The sequence below is a fragment of the Triticum urartu genome, chromosome 3 (assembly GCF_003073215.2).
Source record: "Triticum urartu cultivar G1812 chromosome 3, Tu2.1, whole genome shotgun sequence".
NCBI classification, from domain to species: Eukaryota; Viridiplantae; Streptophyta; class Magnoliopsida; order Poales; family Poaceae; genus Triticum; species Triticum urartu.
In genome coordinates, this window is record NC_053024.1 from 717823321 (window position 1) to 717836899 (window position 13579).

Sequence of the window (13579 nt, forward strand, 5' to 3'; positions counted from 1 at the left end):
CGCACATACGCACACCCTACCCCTATGAGCACCTACGAGGGAATGAACCAACATGTCATCTTGAGATTTTACGAAGTCATTGTAAGCGCTTTACGTCTTCTCTCACTAAACACGTATCGTCGGAAATCCTGAAATGAATTTAAGATAAATGCAAGCACTAGGATTTAAATCCTGGTGGGCTGGGAATACCACTGCTCTCTTAACCATTCATCACAGGTTGATTCGCAGGGTGAGATGTTATTGACCACACAGATGCAAGGCGAGGTTTCTTCACTCCGGCAACCGCAAGCAGAGGTGGTCGAGGAGCCCAAGGAATAGATATTGCCAATATTGGTGTTCTCATCTTGAATGGGACGATGGGTGAACCGTGAGTTCGTGGCTCGGCATTGTGCCCCGGAGCACCTCTACAACATGGTGGCCAGACCGCCTGAAAGCTACGGGTTGCATTTGGCGCAAGTTCTTTTCCATGCACTGCGACAACAACGTCATCATAATCCTATGCCCTCAAAGGAAACTTATGATATGGTCCAACTCCCTGGAGAAACTGGCCGCACAAAGAACTTGTACGACCTGCCTACAAATCCATATTAGAAAACTACGAGAGGTGGATAAATATGATGCGACCAATGGTTTACACCTGTTTTTTTTTTTTAGAAAAACTTTTGATCTATTCATCAACTATTAAGATAGTACAGAGAACGCTAGAAGTAAAAAATACCTCCAGTTTCGTAGACCATCTAGCGATGACTACAAGCACTGGAGCGAGCCGAAAACGCACCGCCGTCCTCGCCCCTCCCTCATCGAAACCGGGCAAACCTTGTTGCAGTAGACAGTCGGAAAGTTGTCGTGCTAAGGCCTCATAGGACTAGCACACTAGAACAACAACCGCCGCCGATGAAGAAAAGCGTAGATCGGAAGAATCCAACCTGTAGACACACAAACATACACGAATGAAGACAGGATCGAAGTGGATCCACCGAAGACAAACAGCGACCGAATCCCGCGAGATCTGCCGAAGACAAACCTTCACATACCCTCCAACAATACCAGAAATACCATTGGGATGGAGACTAGGTGGGGAGAACCTTACTTCATCTTCAGAGAGTCGCCACCGCCCCGCCTCGCTGAACATGACACAAACCCTAACAAAATTTGAAAAAATATTAAAAGACAAAGTCCACCCACCTGCACGAGCTGGGATCCACCACGCTTCCATGGACCTAAGACCACAAGAGACGAGGTAGACTAGACGGCGGCACCGGCAGAAGGCACGAGAAACCCTAGCCAAAGGGTCCTCTTTCTTCCACGGGGAGAAAGAAAACGATCCATGTCAGGAGAGAGACCAGAATGGTTCACACCTTCAACTATTGATGCTAATCGAATGAGATAATATTATCAGGAGTCATACAACTTGTGTTAGATGTTCAGTTTTGTACTAGAACTTTCAAAATACGGATTTATGGTCATCTAACTCGTTGTTTGGTGCAAATACGCTGCATTCTACCTTGTCAGCGTGGCAGTGGTGCACATGTCAGTGTCTGGGAGTACAAAAGGCCCAAGTTAAGAGTATGAAGAGAAAAAATTAAATATTACGCAGAGGAGGGGCGCAGTTCGAATGCACGACCTTCTGTTTGTGCGCTAGACCGGGGAACCATCGCCAAATCAATACTGCCGGCGTTGTCGGAGCCCGGCACGAAGGGCAGCGGGGGACGCTTGCCCTGCATTTGCAGGAACGTCGCGAAATTGAGGCTGGGGGCCGCCACGCGCACCCGCACGGTGGTCGGCGAGCACAGCTCCAGAATTGGTCGGTCACCGGAGACCGCCGCAAACGGCGAGTCCTCGCCGCCAGGCGGCAGCGTGGGATCGCCGAGCTTCCGCACCATCTCCTCATCCGAAATACTTGCACGCATTGATGCCCGATTCTTTCTCTTTACCTTTGTTTCTAATAACTTGTAGATACTACGTCAATTATGATCTCAGTAATAAAATAACATTTAAATATTCATGTGTTATAGATATTGTAAATACAAACAAAACAAATTACTTTTAATTTCTTCATGTATTATTTAAAAATATTTATATATTCCAAAATATAGTTATGAATTTTACAAATATTATTATTATGTTTCTATAATTAAAAATAATACAAATATTTGTAAAATTACAATATAAAAGTATAATTTTAAATATACAAACATATCAATAATTATACACACATTTTTATAGTTCAACGTTCATATGAAAATAATATATCCATATTAACTAAACATTTTAATTTTTGGATAAATTAAACATACTTATTTCTAAACATTTTAAACATCTGTATTAACTAAACAATTTTTATATAATACATAGGTTTATGTTTAAATGTTCTATTTACTAATCATCGTTTCTATGTACATTTTTAACACAAAATATTTGGGCATAACTTTATTGCCGATGCTTAACAATTAGGAATTAAGCCACGTCCTGCGCGTGACACGCGTCACAGTGGGGCCGGCCACCGCTTCCCTTTCTTCCTTATCTCCCAGTGAGCGGAAGGAAACCACAGATTTCTTGTGCGTTGACTCTTCTCTCTCCTACTCCTGATGAATCTTGCCGGCAATTTCTTCTCTCCTCCAAATCCGGCGAGAGGCCGAGAAGCTGCATCGCAATGCAGCATCCATGGCCAAGTTTGGGGGGGGGGGGGGGGGGGGGGGGGGGAGATTGGTGCTGCGCCAGCTATGGTGCTGCAACGCAGCAGTCCATCCATGGCGCAGCTCGTCGGCGACGATGCTGCAACGTAGCAACCATTGAGCTGCTCGCCGGCGATGGCGCTGCAATGCGGCAATCCATGGCGCTACTCGCCGAAGACAGTGCTGCAACGCAGCAACCATGAAGCTGCTCGTCGGCAACAGCGCTACTAGCCGAAGACGGTGCTGCAACGCACCAACCATGGAGCATTGGAGCTGCTCGCCGGCAACAACGCAGCAAGCCATGGAGCTGCTCGCCGGCGACGGTGGCGCTGCGCGCCGGTGACGATGCTTCAACGGAGCAACCATGGCGCTCGTCGCTGGCGACGGTGCTGCAACACAGATCCATGGCGCTGCTCGCCGGACTGTCTTTCAATGGCACATCATGCCTGGTGCTGCTCGCCAGCGACAAACGACCCCACGGATGGAAGCGATGATAGGAATTGAGCGGTTCCAACCCATCCTTATGGAGGAAATCGGACGGCTGGCTAGGCGGCTTAAAATTTGATAAAATCAGCCGCCTGATTTGTAGCAGCGGCCTTACAATTATCTTGTAGAAAATAGCGCGTGCAAAATGGGGCACGGCATCTGCGGCCCGTTTAAGCTCCGCACGACGCTTGGTTCAATAAGAATTGTTATCCATGTCTGACAGTCAAACGTGAATGGCGTAGCGATTCTAGCTGCTCGTTTGTTAATTGTTGGTCGCGTGTTCAATTTAGTGGTCGGTCTATATCATAAAGTAAAACAATGCGAGGAAGTTTGGTGCAAAAAAATTCATCGCAGTGTGGCTTTTTTGGCAAAAACAAATACAAATGCATCGTGCACTAACTGACAGGTGGGGCCGTACATACAGATTCGTCTGTGCATATATGTTGTCATCGTATCTGCACGCTTGAGTCAAGTTAGATGACCACAAATCTGTATTTTTAAAGTTTTGGTACCAAAATGAACATTCAACACAAGTTCTATAACTACTAGTGACATTACCTCTAATCGAATCGATAGATGGCCAACTAGGTTGGACTCTAGAACACGGCGCCGGCCTCAACCTGCAAGCTCATATGATTAGCACTCTACATACAATCAAAGGTAACATGGAGAATTGCTGAAGGCCGTAGACCCAATCACGTTGACCAAAGATAACACAGAGAATGAACATGAAATCACTAATTAAAGAATACTCATTTCAAAGCTCGCTCCCACCTACCTAGGTCTCGACAAGTGGCGCACTGCATGTGCGCCACTTGCCACAGAAGCAAAACGATGCCTCTCACGGAAGGAAAAAAAAAGAGGAGAAACATATTTTTTTCCGTTTTCGAGAGGCACAGCCATGCTTCTCGCAGAAGCAAAACCATGCCTCTCGCGAAAGCAAAATCGTGCCTCCCACGGAAGGAAAATAAAAAAGAAAACACATTTTTTTTCATTTCTGAGAGGCATGGTCATGCCTCTCGCGGAGGCAAAACTGTGCCTCTCAAGGAAAAAGAAGAGAAAAAACATTTTTTTCATTTTCAAGAGACATGGAATTTTTCCACGTAATATTTTTTCTAAAAAGCTAAAAAAGACTGGTGAAAAACTGAAAAGCCGAAAAAAAAGGAAAAACCATCTAAAAAACCGAAAACGCATGCCAAAAATAAAAAAAATAAAATTCAGAGAGAGCGCATAGAGCGCGACATGTGGCGGCAGCCAGAGGCGGAATCAGGATTTCTCGAAGCCTAGGGCTAAAGCTAAGCGGCTATAAATAACGTCAATACCACAACCTACAAAAAATCGCCGAAGATAACACATACAATTGGATGTTAGAAGTACACCATAAATTCTGATAAAGAGTAAAACATTAATTCCTTATTGCCACAAGAGCAATTTCAATAAACATGCCATCGATCTAACAAAGTGCATCATTGCAAACCGTGATGCCAAATAAATGAAGGCTTGCTTCATTTGAGACAGATCATTTCTTCATCGGCAATAGTAGAAGGACCTGGAGTTGTAAACATAAAATTGAGTATTTAAAATCAAGAAATAGAGATAAACCAAGTCGACTGTTCATTTGCCATTTTGGAAAACAAGACCATATGAACTGTCCAGGTCCTCTTCATCTTGATTTTCTATTTCTTTTGCTAACAAATAACAACGAAACAAATTGACTAAAGCAATGCAATTGCGAAGTCGTTGGTTTTGGCTGACAAAAAGAACTATGGGAAAATGTTAGTACTACCTTTCAGCCGGTTGTGGAGATCTGGAGATGTACTGATGGAACACAGAGCAGAACAGGAGCGTGAAGCGGGCTACTCCAACAATGCGAGAGATCCGTGGTTCGGAGCACCGGCCGCCTCCGCGCGCGTCTAGTGGATCGAGTAGTCGATGAGACGGGGAGAGTTGGCGGCGCAACATGAGAAATTTTTTGGGAGTAGATCTGGAGAGACAGGCGTTAGAGAATGGGAGCGATCGTGCATCGTGCTTCGTGGCGATTTTTTTTAGAGCCTGGTGGCAATTTATGGAGCGATCCGGTCGTGGCGCTACCAATTTCTGCAGCGATCGACCAGACTGGGCTTGTGGCGCTGAAGAGCTCGGTGGGCTGAGGCCTGGGGCTGGGCCTCTCTAAACGATCACTTGGGGTGAGCTGAGAGCGCACCACAGCTGCCGCCAGGGGCATGGCTTGGGGCTGGGCCTCTCCAAGTCTTCGAAAATGGAAATTTACTGCTGCATATATAACCTATTAGATGAGCCATGCCTGGGGCTATAGCCCCAGTTGCCTCAGGCCCAATTCCGCCCCTGGCGGCAGCTGTGGTGCGCTCTCAGCTCACCCCAAGTGATCGTTTAGAGGCAGCACTCTTCAATTAGTTGCTCTCGGATTAAGAGGCGAAGAGGGGAGCGGACCAGAAAACTTGGAATATTCCTAGAACTCGGAAGAGGGGAGCGGACCAGTCTATGTTGTCGAAAATACTCCCCACCATGAGTTGTACACAAGGGGTTTCGCCTGCCGGGCGTGACCTTTCCATGTCATGGTGCTTCTGCCGCTTGTGGCGTGACGAATACTCTGGTTTGGCAGCACAGTTTTTTAAAAACGAAAGTATTCAGAAATCACAGTATTCTTATGTATAGGCCACAAATACTCTGGTTTACCGTAGTTTTTCTCAGTTTTGTAAGTCCACCGAAGTGTTTGGCTAGCGTTGTTTTGCTGCAGTTTTTTTTACATATAACTACATGGCCAAATAATATGCGCTAATTTTTTTTTTTTGCGGGGAATATGTGCTAATTCAGCAACACCTAAAAAGCAACAAGGCGGATTACTCACCCGCAGCTAAGGCCATGCACGAGGTCAGCCTCCTATAGCCCTGTGTAGAGTGTGTTCCAACGACCAATCTATTTAACGTGCTAGCTTGGTTGGACTCGAATGTAATCGCCAACCAGCTAATTCCTTTAAAATATAGGAGTAACAGATAAAGGAGTCGTCGGAAGCGGCGATCGGATTTTCTGATCTGCACGTAGACTGCGACGTCAACAGGCTAAGCTCTCCCCAATGGTTTCTCCTGGTTCAGTTTTTTTAAAAGTGGTCGGGAACTCTTTTTCTAAATACTGCAGAAACCTACAGTATGAGAGATACCACAGTATCTTAAACTACAGTAATTTTTTAAGCAAAACACTTCAAAGTTTTAATATATCAAGGTATCTTAGTTGACCGAGACTTGGTTAAGTCTCGGTCGATACTGTATCTGTGAGATTTTACATTAAGATTCATAATTTTTTTTAGCGTTTCTTTCTCTCTTGCATGTTATGCCACTTGACCGAGACTTGTTAAATCTCAGTCGACTCGGACCTAAACACACACTTTTTTCTTCAGAAACCACATTATTCACTCCCGTAAAAAAAGGAAAATGTTTGCCTTCAACCGACCGATTTTAGACGAGTGTCCGCCGCCTCCTTGTCCATCGGATTGGTTCTTCATCCAACGTTCGTGAGTCAACCTCCACCTACTTCATATTCTTGCAACTCCACCCTTGTTTCAGAAGGCAAGACTGCAACTAGGCCTTAGTTGCAAAACGGACGGGGAGTTAAATCCTGCAGCTGCTAGGATTGGGGAAAGCGAAGGCGGCTTGATCCTGCAACAGCGTCATCGCAGGCCTACCGGGACAAGCGGGCGCAGACCCCCTGCGGTGGTGACGACGACCAAGTCTCCGTTGGCGGTGGCCTCCCGGACTAACTAGTTACAGATCCAGAAACAACCATTGCCATGGCCGACCTCCACCACTAGATTCCTCCGTCGGTGTCGACTTCCATAGGGCCACCGCCAGGAACTCGCAGCCTCCGCGTGAATCCCCTCGGTCCGACGTCTGGGAGAGCCGCGACCCTGCGTTGACCTCTGCCTGAACCGCCTCGGCCTCTTGCGTGCAATGGAATTAGCATGTGCCTGCCAGGCCGTGCGGCCACTGACCGATGAGTTTCTGCAACAACAACGGAGTTGCAAACGGCGACGACGGTGGTGTTGCAACATCATGTTTCATTGCAAAGTCTTTTGCAACATCATCCGTGTTGCAAAAGGATTCCTGAAATATTATCTATGTTGCAAAAAAAAGTGAATACATTTTCTTTCTGCAACCCAACCATTGTTGCAAAAATAAAAATCCCGTGACACAATCTATGTTTCAAAAAAAGAATCCCGTGACACAATCTATGTTGCAAAAAAAAAAAAATCCGCAACACAACCTCTTTGCGAATGTTTCCGCAACAAGACGTTTGTTGCAAAGTAGAGCAAGACATTCAACCGTAAGATTGTGTCAGATCTAATGGCTCGCTGGGCGGCGGATCTTTTAAAAAGACTAGATGATTCCCCGTGCGTTGCTGCGGAAACTATTGCCTAAATAGATATTTTAGTCCACAAAAACAACTCTATTCAAAGGACCATCATAATAATGAATAAATGATTCTCTGTTGACAGCCATACTTCAGAATGATATGGATGTGGTGGTACATATGCACTTAGCCAAGATCGGTCCTCCTACCTTATATCAAATTAGAGGATTATATGGTCATTTACCTGCAGAACAAACTTTCGAGCTTCAACTTAAACATCACACCTAGCTATAACTCAAGTCTTGATTGTGCAAAATCTCCATCAGAACTTACATGTACATTTACTTTGATCCATCCAACAATAGGGGGTAAACAAATGTTATTGGAAATGCCAACAGCAGGTATTTTGCTCTAAAAATATTAAATTTCTTAGTATGTACAACTATTTTCATACATTATCTTTCATCAAAGAACTTCTACACTTTTACAAAGTAAATTTATCGGACTTCTTCAGCAATGCACGATAGTAATATATGTGCAAATGTGAACCCAAAAGGTAATGAAAGAATAGAATTTGCATCAACTGGTATTATTGTCTTCATGAATGGTCTGGTAACATGGTTAATAAAATTTTATATTCTGCACAAACACAATGCATCAGGGAAAAATAAAAATTCGATAGCATGTTTGCAGTCCTTAATTGATCTGGGATCTGTGGTGTACCTAAACAGTCGTTACACCGGTATCTTTTTTGCCGTAGCTGACTGCATTGTAGATGTCGTGAAACCCCATTGCCATAATAGTGCTCCTTCTCCTGACCAAGCCGATGCTTCAACCGGGCTGTTACTACTGCTTGACACATCATGCAGTGCGCATTCGTTGGATGGCGACAGTCTTGCATGGGCATCATAATCAAAATACAAATTAACCAAATCAATTACAAATAGACAGAAAAATAGTTTGCAGAAGAATCATAACCCACATACGTCTTTTATTTGTCATCTTGTGAATCACACAACCTATATTTTGTGAAATTTAAGTGAGATTACGACACCAGGGAACTCTTGAGTGTGACTAAGCAAATAAAATGAGCAAAAGTAGCACATGAATGTCAGGAAACATGAATCTTTGTCTCAAGAGGCCATAATTATCATATTTTCAGTTCTCGGAAAATAAATACATAATTTTTGGAACATTATTGTCAGTTTCAGAGATCTGCCCTCAACCATGCGAATGATGATACTCAAGAATAATCAATTGTATGCATCCCTTGTATATCCTCTTTACTTAAATCTACATGGAACACTTGCATAGAGGAATTATTTTGGAATTCCAATGAAGAAAGGAAGCGAGCCATGATGATTACCGGTAAAACATGTATATGACTTGCCTTAGAAATATGAACTTCTATTTACCTTCACACCGTTGCATGTGTGGGATGTAATCTTGAGGAAGAAAATGAAAATTAGGAAATGGTTCAGAATTAGACAACACTAAAGTATCACGCCACTTCAAAATTGGTTGGTTGACCAGGTAGCACGTGATGTTTTATAATCTTTCCACCAGAAGCATGAAGAAACAGACATCATTGCAAAATTTCAGCAACTATTTTTTTCTTGCCAGGGGTGACTTCAGTGCCCCTTTTTTCTGTGTATACATCAAGATCTCTAGCAAAAATAGATTGAAATGCATAGGTGTTACTTGCAGATGACGGCATATGAGGGCACATCAAAGTTAGAAAAATGAATGAAACAATCAATATATGCACAATGTTATCAGATTAGTCAAATCTAGTAGCTGCATAACATTTTAGCACATCAAAAGAGAATGCATAGTGCTGGAAAACACCAAAGTTATTCTGTGAAAATCAATAGCTACATCACCATAAATATACTACAAAGAGGAGCCCGGAGTCAATGGATTCGATGGTACCCACCTAGAAGTCAGTAACCCACCGCACCCGTAGCAGCGTCTATCTCTCCGGCGGCAACCATGAGACCATGGCCAAGGAAGGAGCAGGAGGCGGCCCCGACTGGAACGGCCTGCTCAAGTGGAGCCTCGCCCACGACGTCGTCTACACGAACCCGCCGCGCGCACTCAGGTCCGTCCGTCCAGATCCCAACACCGGCGGCGGTTGCCATGGTTAATGGGCATGAGAGCACCAAAACGGGATGTTCCTACATGAATCACGGACTGGGGATTAGAAGCGTTGTATTGGAGAGAGAGGAGGGATCCATGAACCCGTCTCTGAAAAAGGAGCTCCAATCTATCCCCATCGACGCCTCCCAACATTCGCCAATCGTCTGCTGCGCTCACCCGGGTCGTTCTTGTTCTTGCTATGGGAGAGAGAGATCAGGAAGACAGGGGATAAAAAGGGCCGAGAAGGGGAAGATACCGGGAAGAGGAGAAGATCGTGCTGAATAAAAAGAAGTAAGCTGAATTAAAAAGATCTGCGTTTTTTCCCCTAAAGGGAGATGGCTGTTCGGATGGAATGAAGTTGAAAAGACAACATCCGCAGGGCTTCGGAGCCAATCCAATAATATACTTACCAAGGTTACTTGAAGGGGAAGAGTGCTTTCACATGTGGGGCATTCACGTGGCCTCATTAAATAATGAGCAAAAGCAATCAATCGATCAACTGTTCTTTTTTTCTCAGCGAAGGAAGGTTGTGCTTAGCTCCGTCAAAAAAAAGCTCTGTTAACTGAAAAAAAATTTGAAGTGATCTTTATTTTATGGTTAATAAGGTGTGATGTGATTGGATGTGATTGGATGATGACGTGGCTATACTGCATGTTGAGATAAATTAAGTAGGGGGAGTGAACTTTTTAAGTATATAGGATGTGTCGGCCGACGAGTAGTAGCCCCTCAAAAAGGACTCCAAAAATACTTTACTACCAAACGAACCCCTCAACGTGCAGCAAATTTACCTTGGCCTGCAATCGAGTGACCCAAACAAACAAGTGGCTAGGGTTTCAGGCCATCGCCGTAGCCGTCGCCTCCTACGGTCCCACCTCCCACCGTCGCTGCCTCCCATCCCCGTCGCCACTCCACACCGCCGCCCCTCAGCCAACCCCGACCACGTCCTCTGCGCCTACCGTCTAGACAAGCGCCTAGGGTTTCACGCCGCAGCCGTCGCCGTCGCCACGCCCCTCCCGCCGCTGCCGCCTCCACCCCCCTGACCACGTCCTCTGCCGCCTACCGTCGCCTCCGGAAACGTCTCCTTCGCCAGCAGATCAACGCCGCACAGCTCGATCTCGCCCACCCTTGTCGCGGCCGTATCATTCGATCGAGATGCTGCACGAGAAGCCCGTCCAGATTGGCCAACTGGCCGATGATGCAGATGGGGCAAACAAGGCGTGGACAGGGGAGAAGAGGCGCCACAAGCACGTACCCCCGTCATATTCCGATGCTCCTTCCACTGCCCAAGACCATGGAGACCTAATTTCTCATGCCACAGACATGGAGGACACCATCCAAGTGGGCCAAGATCCGATTTCTCATGCGACAGACATGGAGCTGCTGCTCAGAGCAGATTCAGCACAATAAACAAAGCAGGATTGCTTCGGGCCGGACGTCCTTATCAGCAAGGAAGACGAAACCCGTTATGCCCAACTTTTGCTTCCCAACATTCCTCTTCCAAGGGAGGAAGACCTGCCATTTGATATGACATGGGAGGAAGAAGGCAAGATAAAAGCGCGCCTTGCACGCCTTCGCATCACTTATTACAAGGTACCTACATGTTGTATCAATCAGTCACCTCTCACTTCAATCCACGTATGTCTTAAGTTTGTACTTGTGTGCCATAGTAGAAAATCCAGCCCTCTGGTTTGCTATGTGTGGATGATTTTTTCATGTTTTTATCACTTATGTGTAGGCCCTGAAGCCGGAGTGCGCACGTGAACGTGAGCTCAAGGAACCAGAAGAATACACTGATGCTGAACTTCGAAAGGAGTTGTACTTTAAGCGGTTAGAGGAGGATGGAAGTTTTGAGTGGTACGTCCATCCTGATGACACCTATAAAGCTGAATTGAATGACTACCAACGGATTGCCCCTCGTAATTTTGTAAGTGTACTGTCTATATCTACATCTAGTCATCCATCAGTTGACTACTTTGGTTATTATCATAATCATGGGTGTTCAGAAACCATTTCAACACACACCGCAAAATTCGGCAATCAATGAGGTAGTTCATTTTGCTTCATTGACTCCAACCACAGCTGCAATGTTAGTATAAAAATTTGAGCCATGGGTTTGTGGTACGGGTTGAAACTGTTCCCGAACAGCTTATTCTTAACAGATGATGATTATGGCATCACCATATTCTTTGCTGTGGTTTATGAACATTGAGTTTGGCATCACTTCAATGTAGCCATTGTGGGACTTTTGTTCCTTTTCAGACGTTTCATCTAATTCCGTTCTTCTTTTTTGTAGCTGCCTCATAGCGGTCGGAACCTGTACCGCTATCACGATGAGTACCGCCCATGTTATCATACATATAAAATTGATGCTGTTTATGTCAAGTATTATGCAGAAATTTCAAAGAAAATCAAGGTATGCATTATGTGATCAAGCTGTTGGAATTAAAAATACTGTGAGTGGCTGGATCGCTTTTAAAGTGATAGACTTCTATCTTTCAACAGTGGATTACAGAGTATTTGCATCTGGATCGCAGGACCAAGGATGTAAGTATGCCCCCCAGGAAATCACGAAATTAGTCCATATACATACTCATGATGATTAACATCTTTTCACTTCAGTGGATAGAATTGGATACTAGAGCATGGAGGCAAGCATTGAGGATTGCAACTGACTTTGCCCATATGACTGTTCGTTTAGCTGCTTTTGCTTATAATGTAAGATATCTTGTCTTTTGCTAATTGAGGTGTTGATCGCTGGTGTTACTCACAATCTGGTCAATCTGATTCAGGAGTACATTCTTGAGATCGATAAGAATGCGTCCCTCAAGGACATAGATCTTCTCTATTTTGAGATCTGGAGGCGTGTCGCTAAGAAAAATGTTGGCATCCTACCTACTACATAAAGCATTTGTGTAATAGAGCACTACTGACATGCTTTGTGATTCTGCGTATTTCTTACGGTTTCACAAATATTTCAGTTAAGTTACATGGATGCTGTGAAGGAAGTATATGAAATGGACAAGTTCGATGTACACAAAAGGAGACTAGATGGTGAACTGAAAGGGGTTCCTGCCATCGCAACAATAAAAGAATACGTAAGTTGGTGTATTAATTTGGGGCTGTTGTGCAGATTTGTATGGCCCCTAACTGTGACATTTTGTTGTCAAAAATAAATATGCAATATATTGCCAATATCTAATTTCATCTGTTTATCTTTCTAGATGTAGTATGTTGTCCGACAAGGTGGCATTGACGCGAAGGTAAGTAGGGTACTGTAGGTTTGACATGGTGATACATATTTAACTGCAATATGTCGCTGATATTGATATGGCCTTTGTGTAGACCGAAGAGGATAAAGCTCGGGATGTGTTTAGGAAGTTATCTGTCAGTATGGTATTGTCTTGATGAATCCTCTATGATTATTTGTTTTGTTTTGAGAAAAAACCCTCTGAATTTATATGTGGTCATGATTGTTGTTTGTATATAACTGGTTCTCTTGTTCAGCATAAAGCAATGAACATGGCTCAGTACGCTCAGAAAAAGTTGGATTTAGCAGATGAGTTGAAGTTGGACAAAGAGGTATGCTAATAACTGTATTCATTGTCAAAGTAATGTTGCGTCCTGAGATTAAGGGAAAAAGAAACAGAAATTTATGTGCACGCACTTTTGCAGGGTGGAGTTGTTCCATTGGAAAGACCCTTTGAGTTCTGAGTAATGGAAAGACTAGATTTGTCACTTTTGGCCTGAAATGAGTGTATTATCCATGATCTCATCTGACCGCAAGACAGAACTACTATGATGATTGTATTACATAAGCAGCCCATCAGTCTGAAATTGTGGATTATGCTTGGCTTTAGTTTACATTTGTGGTTTCTGAAAACAAGGGAGTGCTTTGTGGTCAACGAGGTCACCTAATT

General features: G+C 44.3%; 1 pseudogene; it reads left to right on the forward strand.

Moving 5' to 3' along the window:
- The first annotated feature begins 10814 nt into the window (after positions 1–10814).
- LOC125547279 lies at positions 10815–13373 on the forward strand (annotated as a pseudogene).
- Positions 13374–13579: the final 206 nt, after the last annotated feature.